Raw genomic sequence first — 26,965 nt, 5'->3', positions numbered from 1 at the left:
CTGCATGTGCCTGGGATGGTCAAGTTAAAATGCACTTGACTTTATTATTTTTTTTTTTTTTTACTTAATTCATGGCGTAGTAGGATGCACCAATTTTGTCTTGAAAGAAGGGACGATCAGAGTGGGTGTAAATTCTAAACAGACTTTTAATACACACTATCCCGACAATATAATGAACATTCACAATAACATTTTGGATTTAGTATTGATAGACTCAACAAGCGTGGCACCTGGGGTGGCAAGGCATGTGATGAAGGTGCCAGCTGCCACCCTTTGCCACCCTGTAAAGCCGCCTATGATCCAGAGTGAATAATATTGTGATCTGTTGAATTGTATCATGATCGGAGTGAATCATATCACATCATAATCACAGCCAATCACATTATGAATGGAGTGAATTTCATTGTAATGGGAGTGAATCGCATCATACCTGGACTGAATTATATCGGATCGTATTTGGAGGGAATCGTATCAAGCCATGATCTGAGTTAATCATATTGATTGTAATTTGTAGTGAATCATATCTTAATTGGCTTGAAATATATTGTATCATAATCAATGTGAATCGTATCACATCACAATCGGAGTGAATCATATTGAAATGAATCCTTAATCAGAATCAATTGAATGATTAACTGTGATAATGATGCAATCTACCTCAATTACGATACATTTGATTCCATTGGATTATGATGCGATATAATTCTTTCTATTCTGTAATAACAAAATACATTGCATATGTTACAATATGTGTAGTGGTTTCTGGGGGAAAAGATAAATAAATAAATGAAGGTATGGTACGTCTCATGCCACGTATATTTTAAACGGTAAATGCAGCGAATGCCAAACGCAAAGTCGCAAGCGTTGACCCGGTGTACAGCCAACAGGTAAAGCGTTTCTATATCCCTTTGTATTGTGAGTCTTAAGCTTTTGATTCAACTGTCATGTTTGCGATGTCTGATGTCCGTTTCATGTCGTAGTTTACCAGTAACGCTCCTGATTGTGAGTCTGTCATCCAAAAGTCGTAGCGATTGTTTGCCACCTCATGGAAGCGCCAAATCCACATAGTAGTTGAAGCTGTGCTAGTTTGACACTGTGTTAGTTGGTTTGTGGTTGCGCCGGGTGCTTTGATCGTTTGTTTGGTTAAGTTATAAAGTTGGGTTAAAATCAGATGGCCGGTGACGTTTGGTACCACGAGCATTATGGGATTTGTAGTTGACATGGCGTAGTTCGTATGAGAGAGTGTTAATTTATTCATTTGGATTTCATGATCGACTCATTGCCTATATATAATTAAATAAAATGGCTAGTTTAATATATTATCTAGATAAAATGTATATATAGTTTGATGTGTTATTTAGATACAATTTATGTTTAGTTTGACATATTTATATTTAAGTTACTGTCTTGATTATATATGCAGCTTTTATTTGAAACTGAAACTGCACATTTAACATTGTTTAGGTTATTACCTACTGCCACAACTGACAATTCTACTGGCTCAATTAATTTTGAACATCAAGAGGAAAATAAAGAGCAAACTAAAGAGGAAAAGTGTGGGCTGAGTAATTTCCAAATACACTGTGTTCAAGCCCTTTCCGTGGGGAAAACGGAACAATGTGATTCACTCCAATTATCGGCCCATTGTGATATCATGAACTTAGATCATAATGCAACATGAGTTACTCCAAATACAATTTGAAATCATTCACTCAAAAAAGATGCGATTCACTCTGATTATGATGCAATTCATTACAAGTACCAGAGGTTGACATTTTTTGGAGGGAACGACTGATGGACCAACGGACTTCTGTCGGACTAACTGACTGACTGACAGATTGACGGACTGGTGATTACAATTAAATTCATCAAGAAAAATAATGGACAGATGAATGACGGACGGGTACCCTGGCTGCCGACTTGATGAATGACGGGCCAGCAAAATTAAGTAAAATGCTCACCGCTGCCGATTACCTTGCAATGTGATTCACCCTAAATACGATGGCAAAAAATTCTCTCAGATTCCAGTATGATATGATTCACTCAAGTTATAATGAGATGCAATTCACTCCAAATAAGATTCCATTCACACCAAATACGATATGATACAATGCATTTCCAAATCATAGATATTATGATAATTACATTTGAAACACAGAAAATAAAACACAAATATGTGTAAGGCAGTAGGAAGACGATGTTTTGAAAGTGTTGGTCATAGAATGCACTTTTCCAATCTGTTTCTATCTGATCTTTGCCACATGGTGTCACCCAATGAACTCATTTACGGCAGACACCTGAGACTGGCAAGGTTCTGGTAAAGTCTATTTCGGTTTAATTAGCGCGCGTCCACACCATCCAGCTTTGGAGATCAAATAACCTCCTCCAGCTCCAGGGATACACTTCCACTCAGAAGGTCTTAAATCAGAATGAATGATTAAGAGGCTGGGAAATGTAAACGTCGCAAGAGCGGCAGCGTGACAGAAACAAAGACGGAAGAAAAAGAGTGTGATTTATCCTCTGTGAGACTATAAAGAAGGAGTGACGCCACAAGCCAGATTCATTCATCATAAAAACTTGTGACGGAGTGAATCCTCCTTGACGAGCATCCAGGGGAGATTCTTAATGCTAAATTCATGATTTTATTCAAAAGGCACTTCATCAGGCACGTCTGTATCTTCTGTTTGACTGAAGTCACGATGCGGCTGACAGTTGTACCATAAGGCTCCAATTACAATACAATTTACCCCAATTACATGTAGACTCACTCAAATTGCGATGACCTACAAGTCACAACAAATATGATACAATACTAGAGGTATATAATTCACTCTAATTACAATGCAAAACAATTTAGTACAAGTATGAAAAAAATAGCCCATTTACAAAGAAATTCACTGTCATACAATGCCATACACTTTATTACAATTGTGATGCGAGACAAATTACTCAGACTATAATGTAATACTTTTCACTTGAATCATGATGCAACCCGACACAATTCACTCCAATCACAATGTGATGCAAATGACTCCAATTGTGACACTATATGATTCACAACAAATTACAATAAAATGCAATTCACTGTAATTACCCGAAAATATGAGGATAAGCAGTTCGGATAATGGATGGATGGATGATTCACTTCAATTATGCTTTTCATTCCTATTAGATTATATTCACTCAAATTACAATTTATATTGATTCACTCCCATTACAATAAAATGATTCACTCCAAATATGATTAGGGCTGTCAATAGATTAAAAAAATGAGAGATTAATTAATTATGATCTGTAATTAATTGATCTAATTAATCTATTTTTTAATCTCACTTAAAAATTGCTGAGAAAAGCCCCAAAGCCCCCCATTGTCTGTATTCTATATTTATGGCGCATATATTTTTTTCATTTACCCAGTCATTTGCCACCTGTGTTTTTCACGTTTACCAAGTCCTGGTTTCTGTTTTCACAACGATCAGTGCAAAACGAGTTGAAGTTTCAACTCACCATCGATAAAGTGTCCAGTCAACCCCAAATAACCGTGGTTGTGAGTTGAGGTCCAGTGATCTACGGTTCTAGCAAATTTGTCCGAAGTTCCCCGCCCAAAAAACATCAAGCTTGCTTTTCTTTTCACCGTCATACATCTTGCTGATTTTAGGCATCACTACAGTCCTGTACAGTGATTTGTATAATGGTTCATTGGACGCTGTTTGAAATACCTCAATTAATCCCTTGTTGATCGGCCTGCAATTCATCGCTATACGCTTTGCAGGAACATTCGTCAACCCGTCGGTGGCAGACTTGCTCATACGCGGGCTGTTCTCGAGTTTAGTTTGGCGAAGAGCTTTGCAATGGCTCGTTGCATTAGCATCTTCGTTGCTATCATTAGCTGTGGCTTTAGTCGTGGCTGGTTACTTTGCATTTATGTAGTAGGCTTGAACTGCTTCTTTGGTAATTGGCCCAAACTCCCTCACACAAACTGCCTCCAACTTTAACTTTACTCTTGACAACTCCACCCTCCTCTCACTGCCGCAACACTTGGTGTCCTCTGTGACAATAATCTTTCTTTTGATCAACACATTACCCAAATCACCAAAACTTCTTTCTTTCACCTCAGGAACATTTCTCGCCTCCGCCCCTCACTTTCCTTCACTGCCGCTCAAACCCTCATCCATGCCTTCATCACCTCCTGCCTTGACTACTGTAATAGCATCCTCTACGGCACAAGCTCCAAACTCCTCAATAAATTACAATACATCCAGAATGCTGCCGCCCGCCTTCTCACTCACACCCGTTCCCGTGATCATATCACTCCCATCCTCAAAAACCTCCTCTGGGTCCCCGTTCCCCACCGCATCCAATTTAAACTCCTCCTACTCACCTACAAAGCCCTTCGCAACCAGGCCCCCTTCTACCTCTCTGATCTTCTCCACTCATACACTCCTTCCCGCACCCTCCGCTCCTCAAATGCGAACCTCCTTGCCATTCCCCCGACCAAGTAGAAAACCTGGGGGGACCGAGCCTTCTCTGTTGCCGCTCCCACCTTCTGGAACTCCCTTCCGCAATACATTCGTAATTGCGCAGACCTCATATCCCTCAAAACACTCCTCAAGACTCACCTATTCCGTCATGCCTTTTAACATCACTTAATCTTTGCTATTTTTTTTCTTCTGTTGGTTTTAACAGTTTTTGTTTTAACAGCAGGTTTTATTTTATTCACTTATTCTTGTTGTGAAGCGTCTTTGATTGATATGACTAGCACTATAAAATGTATTATTATTATTATTATTATTATTATTATTATCATGCAGAAACAGTAAAGATAGAGATTAAGAATTAGATGAATTGCAATTAAACAAATTAACGCTTTAACTCTGTAATTAATTGATCGCAATTAATGCACTAATTTGACACCCCTAATTATGATATGATACCATTCACTTCAAATTTCACGCAATAGGTTTTACTCCATAAGAAAAAAAATGTATTCCCTGATGAGAATTCAACTCCAATATTTATAAGAAGCACTGCGTGAACTCTCTGCCTTCTGCATTGTGTACATGTGAATGTATGTTATGCTAATGTACGTGAGCATATACAATGGGTCCTGCTGACTTCCTTGGGTCCTATTTATTTATTTTTTTAATTTAGTGTATGCCCCATTGCCGATGCAAATTTGCCCACGGTGGAACTACTAACGGTTATCTTGTCTTATTCTGATTGCGATACAACATGATTATACTCAATTGATGATATGATTAAATTCATTCTGACAAATTTGGACCGGCTTGTCAGAGCGTTCACACACGACGTGCGAAGCTCACGCTTAGGTCGCCAGAGATGAGCGCACCAGTAAATTTTGCCGGTTCTTTATTTGTCAACAGCCACCACCCGGCCGTCATATTCAATCTGGCATGGTTTCAAGCCGAACCAAAATTGTAATCGTCTGTCTTCACTCCGTCATTTTTAAATTACAGTTCGTCATTGGTGTTTTACGACTTTCAGTAAAATTTACCGGTCTGCCTGCCCGTCGTTATTTTGACTGCGCTTCTGTGTTTCCTGCCAGTCTCCATGATCTATGACTACGTTTACATGTAGTCAATTGCCCTTATCAAACTCGAACATTGGCATTAATCGGGTTTATAAAGGCCATGTTAATGCGCGCAAAGACCCAAATATGCTCTTATGCTATTTTAAAAACCAATATGCTCTTATGCTCTTTTAAAAACCCGAATAAGACCCCTGGGATAACCCATTTCTAACCCGAATATTGTGTCATGTTAACGTGATCGGGTTACCTCCTTCGAACAGGGCACTGGTTTGTGTTGCACACATGCCCTTGCTCCATTCGCAAGGTTGGTCTTTGTCGTACAGGAAGTACTTTCATGCATGGCATCCTCGCTACAGTGAGCCTAACTTGAATATGTGGATTTCTCTGTGGCGTTATCACGTTATTCTTCTTATTTTAAATGACAGTGTGCATAGACGTACATATACTTGTGTATAAGACCGTACGTCTGGCACGCATCCCACCGGAAATACATACAGTAATCATAGGTAAACAATCATGGCGAAAATAAGGCATAGGGTATTTTTTCCCCACACTGTATGGTGCTGGCACGAACACTCATTAGTGTTCATCCGAACACTCAATAGTGTCATGATTATTGCACTGTCAACACTACATTTTGTTGCTGAAACTCACTTTCGGGTGTTGAACATTTAACACTTTAGTGATTGTTACTTTAACCCCCGGATAGTGTGGATGCATATCGGCACCTAGCTGGTGTTAATATTGATTTATTTATTTATATTTTAACAATTTATTTTGAACGTGCATGGAAATAAAAGCACAGTATAAAACAATAACTTGTGGGCAAAAAGACAACAAAATTAAGAACATCAAAAAATAAAGAGAAAATAAGAACTGAGCTAAACAGAATTGCAAAACCAAAAACCGATGATATTAACACCAGCAGATTTGCCATGTACACACAGTGCGTGATCTGCATTTAGGGAGGGGTGGCCCTGAAATCTGCACAACACAGTCGGATACGATGCAGTGCGAAGAATGCTTTCAAGCACTATGCTATTCAATACTACAGTGAACGCCTGCTATTCAAGGGGGATAAGAACCAAATTTTGCCCCAAGTAGTGAAAGACCGAAAATACTTGATGCGCCCTTTAAAGAATGTTGAATAATTTCCCATAATAATGCCTTAAACCATGAAATGGAACACAATCTATTATTGGAAAACAGTTTACTGCCATTCTAAACTTATTTTAAAACATAAAGATAAGATAAAGATAAATGGTTTACAGTTTATTGATTTTAAGAGCTGGGCAGTCCGTCCCTGGTCAGGACTGGTCGGACCCTCCGGCCCAGACAGATGCCCATTTTTGGGGCAGGGGGGCTATGGGTGACAAATTTTTAAAAATGGCTGGACTAAGCATGGATTTTAGTCCGGCCCACTAATCGTCCCTCATGCAGTTGACGTGGTCGTGAGGCGGCTAAATTTCATCTCAGCCTACTTGGTGAAAGGCTTCTTTTTAGGCTTCTTTCTGCTCCCGCGTCGGCGCCAGTGACAACTGCCGCACTGATTCACCTGACCGACGCATTGTGCTGTTTGCGACAGGTCTGCAACACATGCCACGCACACATCAGGAATTGTTGCTGCTCTGATCGGTCCATTATGTCACATGTTGCAATGACATACAGTTTACCACACAGAGGAGGGAGAGGATGCAGCACTCGTTGCTGCTGCAAAGCAAACTAGTTTGGAAATGAAATTAAAGGAATCACCTAGTCATCTCGTCATCGTCTTTCCTACTTCCGGAAATACGCCGTAGAAAACCTGCTGTGTATGGTGGTTTGCTGGTATTCTTTTATTTTGAAGGCCGTGAACGAGTGGAAGTGTGCAAAATAAATAAGTAACTTGTTGACTGCGACTTCTGGCCGGCTGTTGGACTCAAATAACTATACAATATGACAAAACCAACCCCAGGGCTCGCAATGCAAGTAAGCACACGCAGTTGGGTAAGTAGTAAAGTACTACTGGCGCATTTGAAGCATGTCCATAGCAGGTTCAGATAGTAAATTAGCCAACTAATGATCCTTAAAAAGCCTCTGCCGTTAGCATCTCTACCGTGGCGGCGTCAATCACGGATACTTTTTTTTTTCGGGCCGGGGGGCGGAACAGGGCGGGGGGTCGCGGCCGGACCGGCAAAAAAGGGTCAAGTGCCCAGCTCTGTTGATTTTGAACAAATGCGCAGGAAGTGCGAGTGCACTCTCCGTAACATCCAGGCTAACTTTAGCTTAGCTTCTCCCCAACATACAAAGATCTTTGTCTTAATTGTTATGTATCAATTCAACAATATATCACTTCCTTTCTACCAATTATTTTAGAGCGTTAAAGAAAGAGTACAAAAATACATTAATATTTTCCAGAAAATAGCTCACGATAGATGGCACAAAACAATGTCAATAGCTAAATTCATGAATAGCGAACCACAACGACGTGGGGGGGGGCCATATTATTGGGTGTTCAATGAAAATGGCTCTTTCAGATGCATATCAACAGTTGGTAGACAACTACCTACGTCACATCAAAGCGAATCAGTTTATGTTCCCCCGTGTTTACACTCCAAACATGCAGACATAGCCCTAGTCCATTTCTTCCCCGCAAGGTACAACCCACACCAATGTAATCTCCAGCACTAATTAGTGGTCTCCAACGCAAGTGTTTGAAATCCTCGAGGACCAAAAAGGTGCAGGTAACACGGAGTAATGTCTCTTAATCCTAAAAATGGACATCTTGCGAGCAGCCTCGGGCCTCATTAGCCGCATCGCCAAGTCACTGTTGGCAGGGCTGCTTTGGACCCGCATGAGACTAACTAACGAGGACTATCAAGGCCACTCAACTTGCTTTCAGAAATAGGGGTACAGTGGGAGGCCGTTCCTGTTCCTGAAGCCACAATCGACACTAATGTGCCCCACCGGGCTAATTATTGGTCTCCAAGGTAACTGCCTTGCGTGTTTTCCAAGGGCCAAAAAAGAGTCAGTGATGTTCTGAATTTGTAAAGGCAACAAGCGCTTTCAGGGCAACCGCCTCAGTGACAACCCGTTGCACCATGAAGAAAGCACTTGTGTATTTTCTGCACTCGAATTTTGAAAGGTTCTTGGAACTGGTCATAAGATTTCAGGGGAAGTATGGCTCAAAAGCAAGACAAACGTTGGATAATGCAATGAAAGCAGGGGATGAAACAAAGCTCACTTTTCTTTGGCTGATTCCATGCAGTTCACTTCAATTATGATTTGATTCTATTTACTTTAATATTTGCTACAATTATGCTGTGATAATGCAATACAATTCACATTAACTCCCGTTCAATACAAGTCGCTCTGGTTACGATGTAATGAGATTCACTCCAATTAGGGATGCAATACAATGTTATTCTCTTTCATTAAAATACTCGACAAATCTCTCCGACTGTGATACGATGCACTCAATTTATGATATGGTACGAATCATTACGATGCGACACTTTTCACTCCTGTTACAATTCGTTAAGATTCACCGCAATTACCACGTGATTCGATGCACTCCGATTGATACACAATATTTTCACACCAATCACAATGCACTCAATTATGATGTACTGTAGTATGATTCACTTGACTAAATGATTCCACAGGAGTCACTCTGAGTACAATGTAATACATTTCACTCCAATTATGATGCAATGTGATTCACACCAATTAAGATTTGATACAATGTCATGTCATACGAATCATTCCAAATATGATACAATTGACTCTAATACGACTCAGTACAATTGCGATGGGATACTTTACACTACAGCTTCGATAGTCTAGAACAGTTTTCCCAACCAGGGGTGCGTGAGCACATTGCCGGGGGGTACGGGATAACATTTCATAATTGATTTCCCAGACCTGTGGCACAGCTGCGCCAAAATCACAACAGCCGTCCCGGGTGTCAATTCAAGCGTCTCATGAATGAAAAGAAAGTCAAACCCCTATAGCGGGTCTGAATATTATTCATGTTCGGGGTTTGATTTCTGATCTTTAAAGTTTAAAATGCCTGCGTACTGTCCTCGTTAAGACGTTTGGGCTTAGTTTGAGCGAGACGGCGAGCTAAACTCTGGAGAGCTCATTTTTTGTATAAAATCTTGACATCAATGTGTGGCGTAGTGAAAACTGCACAACTGCACAGATTCAAAGTGATCTGTTTTCCCTTTTTTATCTACTACATAACTTCTTCTTCGTGCATACTGTATACCACACAAGCCCCCAACACAGCATGGTTTTCAAAATAAGAGTCAGAACAAAGCAACCAAAACTTGCGGAACAGCCTGCTTCAAAGGGACTTATCTAAAGGAGCTTTAGTTTTGTTGTGGTAAATGTTATAAGAGTTCTATATGACAAATGTAAATTTAGTCTTTTTTTGAATTTTGTATTTTCTTATTTATAATTCAACATATTTATTTTTATATTGAATTTAGAATTTTAAAAAAAGACAATGAATTAAATGTTCAAGTTAAGTTTACAAAGTAAATGTATTCTATTTTCATAATCAGTTGTGTTACAACCTACAATATATTGGGAGAATCATCAAAACGTATTACTGAGGGGGTACTGATGGTATAACGGCTCAAAAGGTTTGGAGCTAAACGAGCCCAAAAAGTTGGTAACGACTGCTCAAGGATTCACTGTGATTAGTTTGCGTTCCAATTACAATGTGTAAGATTCACTCCGATTAAAATGCTAAGATTCATTCACTTTTACTTATAGAATTGCAATTCACACCAATTAAAATACAATGACCAGAGCTGGGGGCGGCACGGTGGTCGACTGGTTAGCACGTCCGCCTCACAGTTCAGAGGTCGTGGGTTAGATCCCGGCTCCGGCCTCCCTGTGTGGAGTTTGCATGTTCTCCCCCCGCCTGCGTGGGTTTTCTCCGGGCACTCCGGTTTCCTCCCACATTCCAAAAACATGCATGGTAAGTTGATTGGATACTCTAAATTGCCCCCAGGTGTGATTGTGAGTGCGGATGTTTGTCTCTGTGTGCCCTGCGATTGGCTGGCAACCAATTCAGGGTGTCCCCCGCCTACTGCCCAAAGACAGCTGGGATAGGCTCCAGCACGCCCCGTGACCCTTGTGAGGAGAAGCAGTACAGATAATGGATGGATGGATGGATGACCAGAGCTGGGCATTCCACCATTGATGGACGGCCGTTTTGTGGGCGATAATATGTATGTATGTAATCGTCTCTTTTTGCCGGTGAGGCTTCCGTCTGCCTTTGGCCACTTCTGAGTCCTGAAAGGAGACGTAAGGCGATAAATGGACCAATTCCCTACGATGACTATGCAACACTTTTCACAGTAATTCTAAAGCAATTACAATGCAATAGAATTTTCGTCGATCACAAAACAGATTTCCCACTCAATAGACTCTAATGATAAACAATTCTTTTCAGTCCAGTTATGACGTGACTCATAACGATTAGCTGCAATTATGACGCCATATGATTCATTCTGATTATGCTGAGATAATTATAGACACTTATCTCCAAATCAAAAAGTAAGAGTCTCTACAGGTAGTCACTGTTTTCACGTTACTGCCAGCAACAGTCACTCATACGACTTCTTTTGCACTTATGTGACAATTAGCATTAAAAAAGTCTGCTAATTCCCATTCAGTGTTGAATGCTGCGTGATGTTTATCTAACGTTGTTCTACACATGCTTGTTGTGATAATCGAACCCCGTTTCGCCAGGAACAACGCACTTGGCGAATGAAAGAGCGACAAGCTGCCACCTTGACAGGCGGACGCAGGGACGACAATGAGTCAGAGTCGATTCCACTCAAAGTGATGTGGCCAAGACTCGTCCCCGCATCCGATTGGCTCATTGAATCAATGATGTCACAGAATAGCCGGCATTCATTCAAGACCAGAGCATTATTATCTCCACGGAGGCGGGATTCTGGCATTGGAAATCATTCCGTCGTGCAGGTGTACCTCATAAAGTGGTCGGGTCATTCTGCTCTGCTTCATTTTCTTTCTTTAAACGACTAATCACCGGAAGTCTCGCCTTGCCGCACACAGTCCATTAGTCCGCAATAAAAAGAAATGGGTGTAATCAAATATCAGGAGATTAGATTACATAAACTGTCACCTTCCATTAATCATGCTCAGACCCTCAAGTAACCCCACCCCAGCCCCCCCAGGGGTCCCTCTCCCCCAAACTCAGGCAAAGTGCTTGTGTCTTTCCCTCGAACAAATGATGTAACCTGTAAAACATGTCACAGTAGTCTATTTTTTTCATGACTTGAAACTTTCCTTTAGAAAACTTTTCAGCCTTTTATGTCAGCTCCTCTGGTGGTTTCACTGTGTATGCGGGTGTGTGTGAGTGTTTTTATGCGTGTGTGGGGGTGGGTGGGTGTGTGCGTGCGTGTGTGTGTGTGCGCGTGTGTGTGTGTGTGTGTGTGTGTGCATGCATGCAATGGCATGATGAAATAACACTGATAAAGTTCAAGTCAGTGGCAAAATATATAGCGGTATGTGACCTTGGAAAACTCTTCACGAAGCCTGATACATTCACGCTCTGGATAAAGCTTGTGAGGTTGTGAGCACAGTCATTTCACTCCCTCAAAAATCAAAATCAAGACAGATAAAATGAAGGCATTGGATAAAGCTATGGCCATTCAGAGTCAGTTGAATTCCTCAAATGTTGACAAAAATCGAAATTAAGCGAGATAAATTCAGGCTTCGCATGAAGCTGTGGTGGTCCGCAAGATAAGGCTACGCGGTCATCTGCATAGATATTTGAATATATATAATCTATATATAAAATATCTGAACGAACCCTTATAACATGCAGGCTCCGCATAAAGTTGTTAAAGTGTTTTCCCGCGGAGAATCCATAGAATATGGTCCAAAATCCCAGCAGAAATTCAGGCAGCAGAAAAAGCCGCACGGTTGCCCACATCCACGCGTCAATTGAATTTGTCATGAATCGTTTTAAAAAATCTACACAAAGCAGAAAAATGAAGGCTTGTGGAGAAAGCTAAGTGGTTGTCCACAATTTAGTGTTGTTCAAAGTTTTGACTTTGATACTATACCTGCATAAAATATCCCGGTACAAAAGTCTTAAATAAGCAAAAGCAGCAAAATTAAAACTGACAAAAGAACTTCAAATTAAAAAAAATATGTTATTAATTCAATATATTAGGATATGCTTGTTAGGAAAATAACATTTTAAACAGCATTAAATACTTGTGAACAGTTGCACACGTGGGGGAGTGAGATAAATAGATTACTGTTACTTTCTCTGACCTTTATATTATTCAGTTTGTCATTTTACTTGAATATAGATGTGTTGGGACAGGAGGATTGTGCTCAATGAGGGAAATATTCAGGCCCACCCTGATTTATCCAGGCCCACCCATTAGCCACGTACTGGCTCTGCCCCTGATTTTACTCATTACTTTTACACCCAAAAAAGTGAAATATGTTTACATGTATTTTTTTGTAATTATAGGTATTTTCATAGTGTTAGTGCAACTCAGCACTATTGTTGGTCGACTAGCAAAATACAATAACAATGCAACTCAATTTTATTTATTTATTTATTTATTTATTTTTATTCATTAAAAAAAGAAAATCTAATTGAATCGAAAATTGGGGAACTGAACATCGAAATCGAATTGAATCAGGGCTTGAGTGAATCGTTACACCCCTAATATATACATTATATTACATATTATATACATATATATATATATATATATATATATATATATATATATATATATATATATATATATATATCACTGTATATGTACTATATTTATTCACTATAAGCTTTTACATTACATGCCATATTCTTGACCTATTTGACTGAATTTCATGTCATCCTTTGTTGATATTGACAATACATTTGCACTGTTACGGTCAAGCAGATATGTTCATTTAATTGTTAATGACTCAATGTAATGCTGCTTTGCGTGTGTGTGCATGTGCGCGTGCGTGTGTATGTGGGTGAGCATGCGTGTGTCTACTCTTCTCTCGTCCGCTCCCAGCTAGTTGATTGTCTCGTCAAATTATACAAATTGTGAACATAATAATTCACACTCAATTTATTTTTGAGGGACGGATAAGAAATGCGTCACAACCTGTCGCTCTTAAAACAGGTGGTATAACTCTGGATGCCGATCAGCAAGGCACTTGGCCAGATTGGGCATGCATGTTCCCACCTCGAGCCATGGTAGTTTTAAAACAAGCCTTACAGATGCGCTTTGCCACGTTGGTTGGCTTTCCATGACTTTCAGCCATGTAAGCAAAAAAGTTCCATGACACTTAGCATGTCATGCTTTTCAACGACGATCGGAGGGGCAGTGAGCGGCGGGGCAGCGAGTGGCGGGGCAGCGGGCGCTTCACTCACTGCTTGAGGCCATCTTCCTCTCCGCATGCAGAAGGAGGCGTGCCACTTAAAGGGAAATTAACCCAACCACTTTTTGTCCAAGAATATGTTACCATCAGGCCCACTAGTTGAAACATGGCATTCTGATTAATATTGAGTTTGTGGAATATGAGTTAAGCAGCAAAATCCCCCCCTTTTAGCCATCTCAGGGGGCGGCCATTTTGTCACTTCTCTAAACGAAAATGACTGCTCAGGGCTCAGGTAACGACCAATCACGGCTCAGGTTCAGAAAACAGGTTAGCCGTGATCGGTCCTTACCTGACCCTTGAGCAGTTGTGATGTCATTTTCAGTCAACAGAAGTGACAAAATGGCCGCCCACTGAGATGGATTAACTCTTATTCCACATAGGCAATAGTTATCAGAATGCCTTGTTTCAACTAGTGGGCTTACATAGAACCTATTCTTGAAAAAATATGTTTGGGTTGACTCCCGCTTTATGGTGTGTCTCACGTCGGTAGACAGGCGCCGTTGCGCTTATGTATACTTGCCTTTAAGACAGAGTTGGTGAGCGGCGTGTTTTGTTTTGTTTTGTTTTTTTTATACTACCGGTGTATTAAAAAAATGCTATCGAGACGTTTTTTACACCGAAAAATCACGGCACGGTACTGGTACCGGTATCCCGTGCAACATAGTCATTCGAATCCCTCAAGAACAATCAAAAATGGAACGAAATACAGTGGACTGCACAGTCATTTGACTCCCTAAAAAAAGAAAAACATGACAAAACTAATAAAAAAATAAAATGCAGGCTATGGATAAAGCTTTGCAGTTGAATGCCTCAGAGATTGACAAAAATCAAGACTAAGCAAGGGCTACTACATGCGGACTCTCAATAAATGCTAGGCGGTTGTCTGCATGGTCAGCTGAATTCCTCAAGAATTAAAAAAATATTTTTTTAAAGAAAACACAGATAAAATGCTGACTTTAAATAAAACGGTGGTACGCTGGATACGGTTAAGTGGTTGTCTGCATAGGTCTTTGAATGCCTCAAAAATTTGCACAAATCCCCCCCAAAAACAAATAAAAAGCAGGCTTCAGATCGGGGTGGCCAACCAATCAGAGGTTAAGAGCCACAATTTTTAGTGTGTGACTGCAAAGACCTATCATACTCATGGATGAATCAGGTGTGTCGGAAGAGGGAGACATCTAAAACAAGCTCGTCAGTTTAAAAGTTGACAATATCAAATCGAAGCGAGATAAATGCGGGTTCGGGATCCATTTTAGCAATTACCAATCAATCATGAGACCAGCCCTCCGCAGCATAGGTGAAGAGCTGAAAATGATGAGGAAGAGGACAATTATGGTAATAAGCAGGCAAACTTTTTCCTGCAGATCAAATCAAAGCCGCAAATCGACGGTGCATCTCGTTATTGCGCAGCTTTAAAAATATTTACAGTTGAACTACTCACATCCATTCTGACGACGGCATTTTGCATGGCATCGGCGGAGAGCATTCAGGGGACCTCAGCGATTCACTGCGATTCTGATTTGAGTCACTCCAATTACGATTTGATACACTCCACTTACAATGTAGTTTAGTAAAATGATGATACAATTCAGGCCAATAATTATACAATCACTCAAATTATAATTTTATTCAACCCAATTACAATACGTTTTACTCCATTTATCATATGATTCACTTCAATTATGGTAATATTTCCTCTAATATGATTCAACATAATTACAACACTGGTCGCTCCAATTATGATAGCGTTTCCTCCAATTACGATACGGTTAACTCCGATTACAATGCGATTCACTGAGGTTACGGTACGATAAAGTTCACTGAAGATTACAATTCTATTCACTTCGATTGTAAAACTATTTACTCCAACTATTATATGATTCACTCCAAATATGATACCAGTCACTCAAAATACACAAAAATTCAATGTAATTAGCATTTGATTAACTCCAATTATGATATGAGTCACTTAAATCAGGATACATTTCACTCCAATTATGATACACTTTACTCAAAACAAATTTGATTCAATCCAATTATGATACTACTCACTCCAATATGATCCACTCCAATAGTGATACAATGTACTCCATTTGTTACACAACTCCTTCCAAGTACATCACTAGTTACTCAAATTACAGTGCAATTCAACCCAATTGCAATGCAATTAACTCAAACTGCAGTACAATACAATTCACTCCGATTGTGATACGATTCGATACAAGTCACTCCAATTACGATACGATTCCTTCTAATTATTATTTGAGTCCCTCCAAATACTATACCATCCACTACAATGACGATAACAGTCACTCCAAATATAATCCGATTCACTCCAAGTATGATACAATCACTTTGATTGTGATTCACTCCATATGCAAGGGTGCAGCTCGTTATGGAACTGATTTTAAAGAGAAAAATAAAAGAACTACATACAGTACATAAAAGGCTATCCCAACACTTACACTCTTCACATCCGTTCTGCCGAGGACGCAATTATGTATGCTGCATGTAAGCCAGGCAGCAGCGGGGAACATTAAGGGGGCCTTGGCGACTGGGATGCCCCCCTGCTGAGATGAGAGGGGAGGCTAGAGCCAAGGAGAGGAGGAGGCCCACCAATCAGGACCCAGAGCTCGGGGGCTGTGTTGTCCCGTTTTTTTTCCTTGCGTTGTAATTCAGATTTTTTTTTTTTTTTTTTTCACACGTCCCTCATTGTGTTTGCTTCTCTAATCGCATTCCCTGCTTTTCCAAGCGTCTCATGCTTTTTTTTGAAGGCCTCCAGTTCAGGAGTTATCAAAATGTGGGTCGATCGACCTCTTCATAGTTCTTATCTCTTTATATACTGTATTTGGTGAACATTTCACCCTAAATGTTCATGACCTGGTAATAAAAAGGAACTTCAACAAATTAAAGGAAAATTAAAGTAAATATGTAGGATAAGCGGTACGAATAATGGCCGGACTGATGTATCACTCGTCGATAGCTAACATGCACTGCTGACAATCAATACGATGGCTGCAAACAGAGTGAAGCTAGTCTGTAAAAGCAGCCAGTGTTGCCAACTTAGCAAAGTGGCCACTTACACTATTTCATTTCAGGTATGATTCAGACGGACATGAAGCCATCAACGTTTGACAGCTTAGGCTGTCCGTTTTTTTCGGAAGCATAGGATCACCCTTGTCCATAGCTCACTAATTGACACTGGAGCAGCTTTGCCAAACTGCCTCCAAGCAAGAAGGTTTTCTGTCCCTGACATCAATCCGGTGCTAGTTTGAGAAGCCTTGCGGCTGTCACACTGCTCCAACTCGTAGTACAATCAACGCTAGCCATGGGAAGTTTCTCAAAACAGGATCTGTTCTTAACAAACTGTGCAGCAGAAGTGCTGCAACTACCACAAGTGATGAAAACACCAAACGCAGAGAGCAGGCAATCAAGCGAAGCCGGGGAGAGGCTATCCAGACGGCTGCGCGGCAACTCGGCGTCAAAAAAAGCTCAATTTAGCGAATGCCTGGGAGAGTGCTAAAGCTTTACCCGTTCCGAATTCAAGTCGAGGATGGTGACGCTCTGCAAGTCGCCATTGTCCCATAAAATATACACACATTTAAAGATTCCCATCAGTATCCTAAACTTAGTACACACTTGTAAATGGGCAGTCCATTTAGTGGACATTGGTCAAATTTGACCCAAACTGCCTCGGTGTACTCCAACTTTGTAGCACCGGGCCCAAAAAAACCCGACATGTTTTAATCGTTTCATTTTTGTGTATTTTGGGTCACTTTCATAAAAGTCCTCAAATGCCAGGGTGAACTAATGACAATCAGGGTTTTTTTTTAATTGCTGTTTAATGCCAAAATGAGGTTAAATAATATGACATCATTGCTAATTATTTTTGCCGACCCCCAAGCTTCGGCTCGTGGACCTCAATCTGAGAACCAGTGTCGGCCCGTCGCTGCGTTTCGGCTTCATGGCCACCCTGCTGCCCCAACCCCGCCGTCAGATTATCATTCCGCCAACAGTCGCTAAGGAGACACGCACGCCATCCATCACAAAGTACAAATTCTCCACGCGCCTCCCCCTAATTAAAAAGCCTTTCAACTTGTTTTCTTGTGAGATAATTAGACTTTCATCTCACCAGGATGCCGCAGCCCATAGATCCATTCTGCGCTCGCAGGGGGTAGTGGATGTAAGTGGGGGGTGGTTTTAGGCGGAAATAAATAAAGAAATTCAAGAGGTCTTTAACCACTCTCCTCCGGGGTAGCAGTCAATAATTAAAGCAATCGTTCAATACCAAGCACAAAAAAAAGTCTTGAGTGAATGGACGGAAAAGGCTAATATAGTCGATTCTAGTAGGCAAACAGAGCAGGGGCTGTGGGAGAACTGTTTTTCGCCATTGATTGCTATAATGCGCACCACGGTGGAGTATGTGGTTGCCATGTCTGCCTCACAGTCGAAGGATCCTGAGTTCAAATCTCCTCTTTCTACGCATATTCAAGCTGCAATGGCTCAGAAGACGTTTCTTAGTCGAGTGACATGTTTTCATCGCTTGTTGCTAGGCAAAGTTCATAATGCTCAATGGTTAGAAGTGGTCTAGAAGTCAGTGAAAAAGCCTGCTACACAAGGCCCATGACTCATGCTTATCTAGACATAATAAATCCCTGCTCTGTATCAAATATAAAATAGGGTTGGTTTTATGTATTTTTCCCAGGTCGTTGACACATTTACATCACTTGTTGCTAGGTAAAATTTATAGGGCCAAGTTTTTACAAATGACCCATTGGTCAATGAAAAAGGTCCACTAGATAAGGATCATCAGTCAAGTTTAGACACAGTCGTGTCACAATTTAACTTTGCTCTGTATTAAATGCGGCATTGTGTGACAAACGGTTGTTGCCACGCAGAATTCATAAGGCTCAATCATTATAAATGGCCCAAAGGTCACTGAAAATGCCCTCCAGACCAGTTAATCTAGACACAGGCAATCCCTGCTGTGTGTGAAATATAAAATACGGGGGTGTGTGTGTTGTATTTCCGGATCACGTGACTCACTTTTACCATTTGTTGCTAGGCAGATTCCATCGGGCTCACTCATAATGAATGGCCAATGCAGCGTGTCAATTAAAAAGCCCAAGACAAGACCCTTCAGTCAAGGTCATCAAGAAAACGTAAGTTCACAATAAAATTCAAGCAATATATTAGATACTGTACAAAATGGCTGCAGTTTGTCTTTTTTTTGTAGTAATATGCCATGTATCATCCTTTGTTGCAGGGTCACCCCTGACAAACAGGTCTTAGATGAGATACCAGACAAAGCACGGCTCAAAAGACCCTAATGACGAATAAAAACGTTGGATTACATTTTTCCTTGCCCTGACGCGAATCATCGCGAGCCCCCTCTAGAGCCGGGCCTGCACCAATGGGCCCAGCCTGGCTCTGCCCAAACGTGGGAGGGGCCATAGGAGTGAGTTGGGAGGCGGCCAGGGCCAGGGACCTTGGCGGTCCGATGCCAAGCCAGTGGGTGAGGTTAAGAAGTTCCCACAATTGGCATAAACGGGCTGGCCGTGACACTTATCTCGGGCTCTGGTATCTGTCCTCCTGGGAGGGGTTGGAGTCTCTTCCACTCTGGAGTTGCCCACGGTGAGAGACGCGGAGCAGGATAGCGGACCGTCCCTGAGTAATCTTAAAAATGGATGGATGGATGTTTAGCATTTGTCGCTAGGCAGAATTCATTGGACTCAATCTAAATCTTCCATATTTCAATAAAAAAGACAACTGGAGAAGACCCATGAGTCGAATTATGAGTCTGTTCTACTTAATTTCACCCTTACATCACTACCCTGTTAAATCTAAAATTGAAATATTAGAACAGATTACGAATAAAGTGGTGGGGTAATGCTCCCCCGCCGCACTCGCAATGCATTGGCCTTCTTTCTGGTTGTTTTATTTATTTCTATTGTGAAAGGTGACAATTATTCTGAATAATTGGCGAGAGAAAGCATGGCATTAGTCACGAATCACACATTGACCATTTCCTCTTTATTTTTAATTCTCTTTTATTCTCAACAAGTTCTGTTGTTTTCCGCTGCGCAAAGTGGCAGTTCTCACAAATAACTGGCGAAAGGAGTATGTACTACATGTCATAAATTGTATAACTTTTTTTTTTTTGTGTGTTCAAGCATTAGTATATTTTTCCTGGTCTTGTCACACATTGACATCAACATTTATGATGCTCAATCATAATCAACGTCACATGTTTGAATGAAAAAGTCCGCTACAGTAACCAAACAAACGGAATCCAGGCAGCTGCAAGGTTGAATTATTGACGACGGCCAGCATGGGAGGAAAAGCAGCGGTCGTCGCCCTCGCAGTCATCGGACGAACCGTCTGTTATTGAGGCCTTAATGTAGGCAGAAAATGAATCGACGCCACTTTATTAGCGTGCGACAATGGCGATGATTGCGAGGTGCGCAGAGTCGCAGAGGTAATAATTACCTCACTTCTGATTGTAATGATGATTGGGATGCAGATGACAGCATTGATGGCGGCGGCCATGGTGATGACTGCACATGGTGGGGTGGTGCGTCACCGTACAAGGAATACTCGACTTAGCCATGTGCGGTTTGGCATCGACTGCACTGTCGTAGTGTGCAATACCAGAGGGCCATCATTTATGGAGTATTTCAGTTGTTGTGCTTATCAGCCCCCCTATGTATCGGTCAAGCTCCCCCCTTTAGCCCCAAGATAAAAAATCCTGAAGCCTTGCCTGATTGTGTCAGATAAGAATATTGTGTGTGGGTTTTTTTTATTATTATTACTTTGTGGATTATCTGTAGTCATTCTGTTTATTTCTAATATGCAAACTGGCTGTTATCATTAAGAACTAGCGAGCGGAACCGTCACCGTACATAAGAGCACATGTTATGGATTTTTTTTTTTTAAATCGCATTTTATAGAATGTTTCTTGTTTTGTTTTCAGTGGTGCCATGAGGTATAAATTTAATTTGTTCTGTGACCGTGCTCGTAACGCAAAACACTCATATCTCAAATCATCATTCCCCATTGAAATCACTGGAAATGCCATTAATCTGCCCCCCAAAAAAATAAAACAGTGTTTACAATATGTAATAATAATATAGTTATTAAATATTTTTAAATGTTTGACTTGCATACAAAAATATAGAAATCACATCATTAAATATAATGTAAATAATTCAAATGTTTATGCTTCATGATTGAATCATTGCGGCTCCTGGTGTGCATGACTTGGCCATTGGGGACAATATAATACATTCAGTCATAAAGACACAACCAGTAAATGTTTGACATCTACTGTGTGTGACTTAGTAAACTGCAGTAATGGTCAATTTTCACATGGGATATATGCCTGTGTGTATTGTTGCATTGTCTGTTTACATGTGCTGCTGCACCATTTGTTTTTAAAAATCTGTTGCTCAAAGCTGTAGAACACATCCATCCATCCATTATCTATAAGCCACATAGATATTATTCCTTAGCCTGTCTATGGTGTTTCTCATTACGTGTTAGCATTAAGCTTGTGAAAGGCAAAGTTATGTGGTTGTTTGAAATACACATTCTGTAATTCTCTTTGTTCTATGTTTTATTTGACTGTAAATTTCAAATGTGAGCGGCATGAAAAAGTTTGAAGCCTCTTTTTTGAAGAATTGTTTACTGTCTGCCAAACTACTGTTTTTTGTGCATTCAGTTCCCTGCCACCATACAGCACCCTCAAATGCTTGCTCGCGTGTCAAAGCAAAAAAAACTAAACTAAAAGTCAGGCCACTCGTATCTCAAGGCGCCACTGTATTTGTATTTCAGACGTCTTGTCTCATCTTAAAGGGCACGAACAACGACTCATCTGACGACTACCACAACTTCAAATGTCCAACCCGACTAGACGTGCGCAAGGCACAGAGCCACAATGAAACCATTGTTGCCACAATCTGTTGACAGTTTCACGTAAACACCTGCCAAATGGAGCAGTCATCATTTTAACGTCCGACAGGCCGATGAAAGCCTTCGAGATCGATAAGAGGCCCGCCTTCATTATATAAGTGGCATCTGTACTCCTGTGTTTATCCCGCTGGCAGCCTTCTTGGCTCGGCTGCTAATGCGGTTAGCAACGATCACCCGACTCAGGTGGGGCCTGTGAGCGGCTGCCTTGGTCAAGGGCGCGCCAGGGTGGGGTCACTTTTTTATTTTTTAAATTGGACGATGTCATAAGACTGATAGAAATGCAGCTGGTGGATGTTCATGCAAATAACTGCAGGGATAGTATTTACTCTTGAAGTCAAAGTGGCAGCAGCGGTAAAAATATGCTTTTATGAAGTTATTTCTGTCAAGCTTTCAAAGCTGTTTTGAAGCACCTCCACGAACCCCCCCCCCCCCCCCCCCCCCCATTGAACCTCGCCAACGTTCCGCCTTTGGGTGACACACAGCGCCGGATGTTCTCAGTACACAGAGAAATTGAAATGATTGTAGTGTGTGCTTCTGCGTGCGCGTGGTCGTATGTGTGTGCGAAAGGGGTCATGTTTTAAAGACAAGAACACTTACAGACCAAGTCAGTCTTTGGTAAATATACAGTATACGCTTTCCAGATCTTTCATTGGGTAAAGGAAAGGAAGTAATTGCCTCGTGGTTTAGCCACATATACAGGTATATGCTTTAAACCAGTGTTTTTCAAACTCTGTGCCGTGGCACACCAGTGAGATATTGTCAGGTGTGTGTAAACCTCTTGAGTGAACAGGATATCGCACCTCCTTTTGCAGACTTCAACCAAACAATTTCTGTAGTGACTTAGCAGTCTTTAATCTACTTTGAGGGATTTTTGCCCACTCTTCCTTTGCATAACGCAGCCAACTGAGAGAGATTGGATGGGCGTCTAGCATGAACTGGCCGCTTTAGGTCCCACCACAGCATTTCTGTAGGTTTTAAATCAGGATTTTGACTGGGCCAATCCAGAATACGAATCGTTTTCTTCTACAGACATTCCATGGTTGTATTCCTAAAATGCTTTGGATCTTATCAGGTTACATGATCCATCTTCTGCCAATCTTTAACTTCACAGCGGGCGGCTTCTGGTTATGTTCCCGGATATTCCGATATCCCGCCGAATTCATGATTCCCTGGACAATATGGAGTTGTCCAGGCCCCGAGGATGAAAAGCATACCAGATCTTAACCTTCCCACCAGCATGCTTCAATGTAGGGAGAAGATTCTTTTGCTGCTATGCAGTGTTGACTTTTTGCAAAACATAAGGGTTTTGGTTGTGACCACACAGCTCAATTTTGGACTTATCTTTCCACAGAATGGACTTCCAAAAAGCTTCAGGTTTGTCCAGGTGAGTAGTTTTGTTCTTTCTTGTGAGCGGAGGCTTCTTCTGAGCAACCCTTCTATGAAAGCTTTGATGGCCTTGTTGATTGAGTTTTCTTCGTGTTATTGAAGCATGCACGTGTCCCAGATGCAGCAAGAGAGCTCTGCAAATCCCTCAATGCGTGCCTGAATTATCATTTTTCTTGCGGCTCTTGTTGATATTTTAGGTTGACCACTTCTAGGCTGCATTCAAGTCATTTTCAGTGCTCTCTGTTTGTAGATCTGACTTTTTGATGACTTAATAGCTTTCCCCAGACAGATGTGCTGTCACTTCCCTCTTCCTGAGGTCCTCTGAGATTTTTCTTCCTCTTGGTATGACTGACCTGTATGGGTTCACGGTTATGTTGGAGTTACTAACGGTTCTGAGTAAGACTAAAGTGACGTGGTTTTATCTCTGTTTCAATCAGTGATGCAGGATTCCTCTAAAAACAGTTGGGTAAAAAATAACACAATTTTGGGTCAAAAAAGGACCGATCCACGACTTGGACTGGATTGTTTTGCAGAAATCAAACAAACAAAATTTGGGCTGTTTTGTACAAAACAACACAAGAAGGTGGGTCAAATTGACCCAATTTGTGGATCGGGCCATTTTTTACCCCAAATTGTGTTATTTTATATTTATATATTTATATATATATATATATATAGTGGATATATATATATAAATATATATATATATATATATATATATGCTCAGTCTTCACCATGAAATACGTGATGTTGTGTGTCTACTCCTCATGTCAGCGCTAATGAGGGCGTCTTCGGGGGGATATGAAGGCTTTGGGCTCACGTAAACGCTTGTCTAACTCAGCTATCAGGGGAAAGCGGTAATTGTTTGGGAACACGGGTGACACACACTACGAGTCGGCCCTCACAGTGAGCATGAGAGTGTTCGAATAGGAGGACCAATTACACTTGTTGACAGAGCTGAGACTCCGGATGGTGATGTTAATTACATGGAACGTGTGAATGCCACATCGGACATGTTTTTGCATATGGCGACAATGACGGTGGAAAATTAAGAGCCAACACTCAGTTACGGTGTTTCCTACTGGAAAACGCACTTACTATCATGAGCAGCGATGAACATAGTAAATCCAATGTCGAGTCCACTGCAACGGAAAAATCAAAGGTGCAAGCATCAAAGTTTGCCACCGCATTAGATGGCAGAGGCAAAAAAAAACGTTGCAATTTAACGTTGCCTATCCGTCCGCGACAGGGACAGGCAACTTGGAGTGGCCTTCGATTAATTTTTGAAAATGAAAATATTTACTGGAGCTGAGCAGCTGGAAGTTGTGATAAGACAGCAGACATGGCTCAAGAGCGATTCCAAACCCAAGACTGGGGGCCCAATTTTCATGCCCAGCGCAAGTCTAGCGCAATGCGAAGTCTGACTGTGCATCTCTTTCAGATTTACAAATGAGTTGATTGACAGTTAATCTATTATCACAGTGCATCTGGGTCATTAGAATGAGATGCAAGTTCTACAGCCTTATTGTACTCTTATCCAAAACATATTTTGTGAGTCACTCAGACACAAGAGGCCGAGAGGCAAGCAAAACACATTTTTAACCGCACATTTCCGGGCTGGTTTTATTTGATGTTGGTGCAACATGCGAGAGATCCTTTCTGCTGTTATCAGCGCTAAAAGAAAGAAAAGGCCCATAATGAAGTTTATTTCACTCCTCGGGCAGCTAGTAGAGATAAACAGTCACCAGCTGCATCTCACAAGACCATATTTGGGATTCCACAGATCCAGTGTTTTGCTTTCTCTGTTTTTCTGGGGAAATCGCCTACTTTGTGCAGGTTTAAAGTTTGGGTTGTGCTGTTCAGGAACAACTCCATTTTTTTCATTACATATATATTTGTAGTGAATATGCCTTCATTTGGACCACATCTTCAGGGCTGTAGACAAGAGTCAGCCCGGAGATGCCATCAAGTCTACTACAACCACTTCAAAACAATGGAATCACCAGGGGACCCCTGCCATTTGACTTAACAAGGACATGCCAAGACCCAAACTCCTGATAAGGGGCCACTCTTCGGCACCTGAATCCCTCTCCAGGCAACAGATGTGGATTCGAACGGCCTTAAAACAGAGTTTTTGGAGCCTCCTCAGCAGGGGGCCAGCTCGATGAACATTGACAATGATGGATGAAGACCGACCCCAAGAGGTCAACATGGGAACTGCAGCATTAAACTTCCTATGCTATTGATCAATCAAAATTACCTTGAAATGAAAATATTTGAACGTATGTTTGTGTATTGCTTACTGTGTGTATCCTGCTAACTTTGCATTGATGAATCTGCGTCTCTATGGTAATAATCATTTTCCTGGTCCGGGATAGGCTCCAGCACGCCCCGTAACCCTTGTGAGGATAAGCGGTATCGATAATGGATGGATGGATGGTTTATGAGAATAGATATATGCTTAAACTCACATCTTTGACTCCTAACTTTGGATGCAGTCAGAACCGGATGTTTCCAGCTGAAGTATGAAAATTGGTGCCAGTTATGAATTGTGAAATGCACAAAGGTTTTAAACAGGACAATTTGATAGACTCAAATCTAACTTTGTCATGAATTAAGGCTCACCTGAAAACTGAACTGGAGAGGCGGTGGACCCCCCCCCCGCCCCTTCTTCTTAAGGAGATAAAAAGGCCTGGCCTTTGTCTCGCTCTCTCTCAACTTGACGCTCTCACAAAAAAAAAAAGTCTTCACCAATTGTCTCTTCAAAAATCTCTCCCTCTCCAAAACACAACATCCTCCTTTCAAAAGAAACTTCTCAAACTCTCTCTTTCACCTCTCAATTTATTTGATCTTTTGGCTGCATTTTTGAATGCACTCCCACGCATCGAAAATCACCCGCGGTCGACTGGCACAAAGCTGAAAATTGGAGTCCTCCAAACCTTCGCCACACACGTGTTGGACGCGCCGAACTCCGGCGCGGCATCAAATGCTGAAGCAACACGCCAGTGTTGCCCCCTTTTGGAGTCCGACACCGCACAGCGGCCGGACTCCATGAGAACCCAATCAAGCTTAGGTCCCGCTCCAAGCAGCCTTCTTCTATTTTTCCTTTTTTTCGGTTGTTCTTCCATCTGCAAATGAGTGAAGGTCCTTCCCCACTTCGCTCATCACGTGAGCTTCAGCAAATGTAAGTGACCACTCTGTAGCCACTAGGGCTTTTCAGTGGGTGCATGCAAAATTGGTAGTGAACGCTACCAAACTTTGTGCATTTCATAAGGTCCTCCAGCTGGCTGTATAGTCATCCTTACGCTCACCTATCAGATGTCCCCTTTTCCCTTACCTCCCAGTTAATTGCGATATTTGTTTTCTTATTTATTTTCTTCATTTATTTAGGCTTGCTATATCGTAGTGTTTTCTTGTATGTAGAATAGTTAATAAACATTGTCCATATACAGAAGTCAAGCGTGGATTGTGTGTGTTTGGGCCAAGGTATTAACCTCTATTTTATTCCAAGAGCTCACGACTCATTTTATTGTAGCACCTTCACATTTTATGACTGATTTAATGAGTTTTTTCGTCAAATTCTCCTCTGAATAACATAAAACTTAGACGTGGTGCCCCTAGAGGCGGGCAGGAGTA

At 41.3% G+C, this 26,965-nt stretch overlaps 1 long non-coding RNA gene across 1 annotated transcript; it reads left to right on the top strand.

The window, feature by feature from the left end:
* Positions 1 to 801: 801 nt before the first annotated feature.
* On the top strand, positions 802 to 19,634 carry LOC147151929 (uncharacterized). Its single transcript, XR_015085833.1, has 3 exons — positions 802 to 887; positions 19,038 to 19,134; positions 19,239 to 19,634. It is a non-coding gene; the product is annotated as an uncharacterized LOC147151929 (long non-coding RNA).
* Positions 19,635 to 26,965: the final 7,331 nt, after the last annotated feature.

This window comes from Filicampus tigris, chromosome 2, assembly GCF_054856515.1.
Source record: "Filicampus tigris isolate MCC_2025a chromosome 2, RoL_Ftig_1.0, whole genome shotgun sequence".
In the NCBI taxonomy this organism is placed as follows: domain Eukaryota; kingdom Metazoa; phylum Chordata; class Actinopteri; order Syngnathiformes; family Syngnathidae; genus Filicampus; species Filicampus tigris.
Note: the sequence above shows the minus strand (reverse complement) of the source record. Positions and strands in the feature narration are given on the sequence as shown.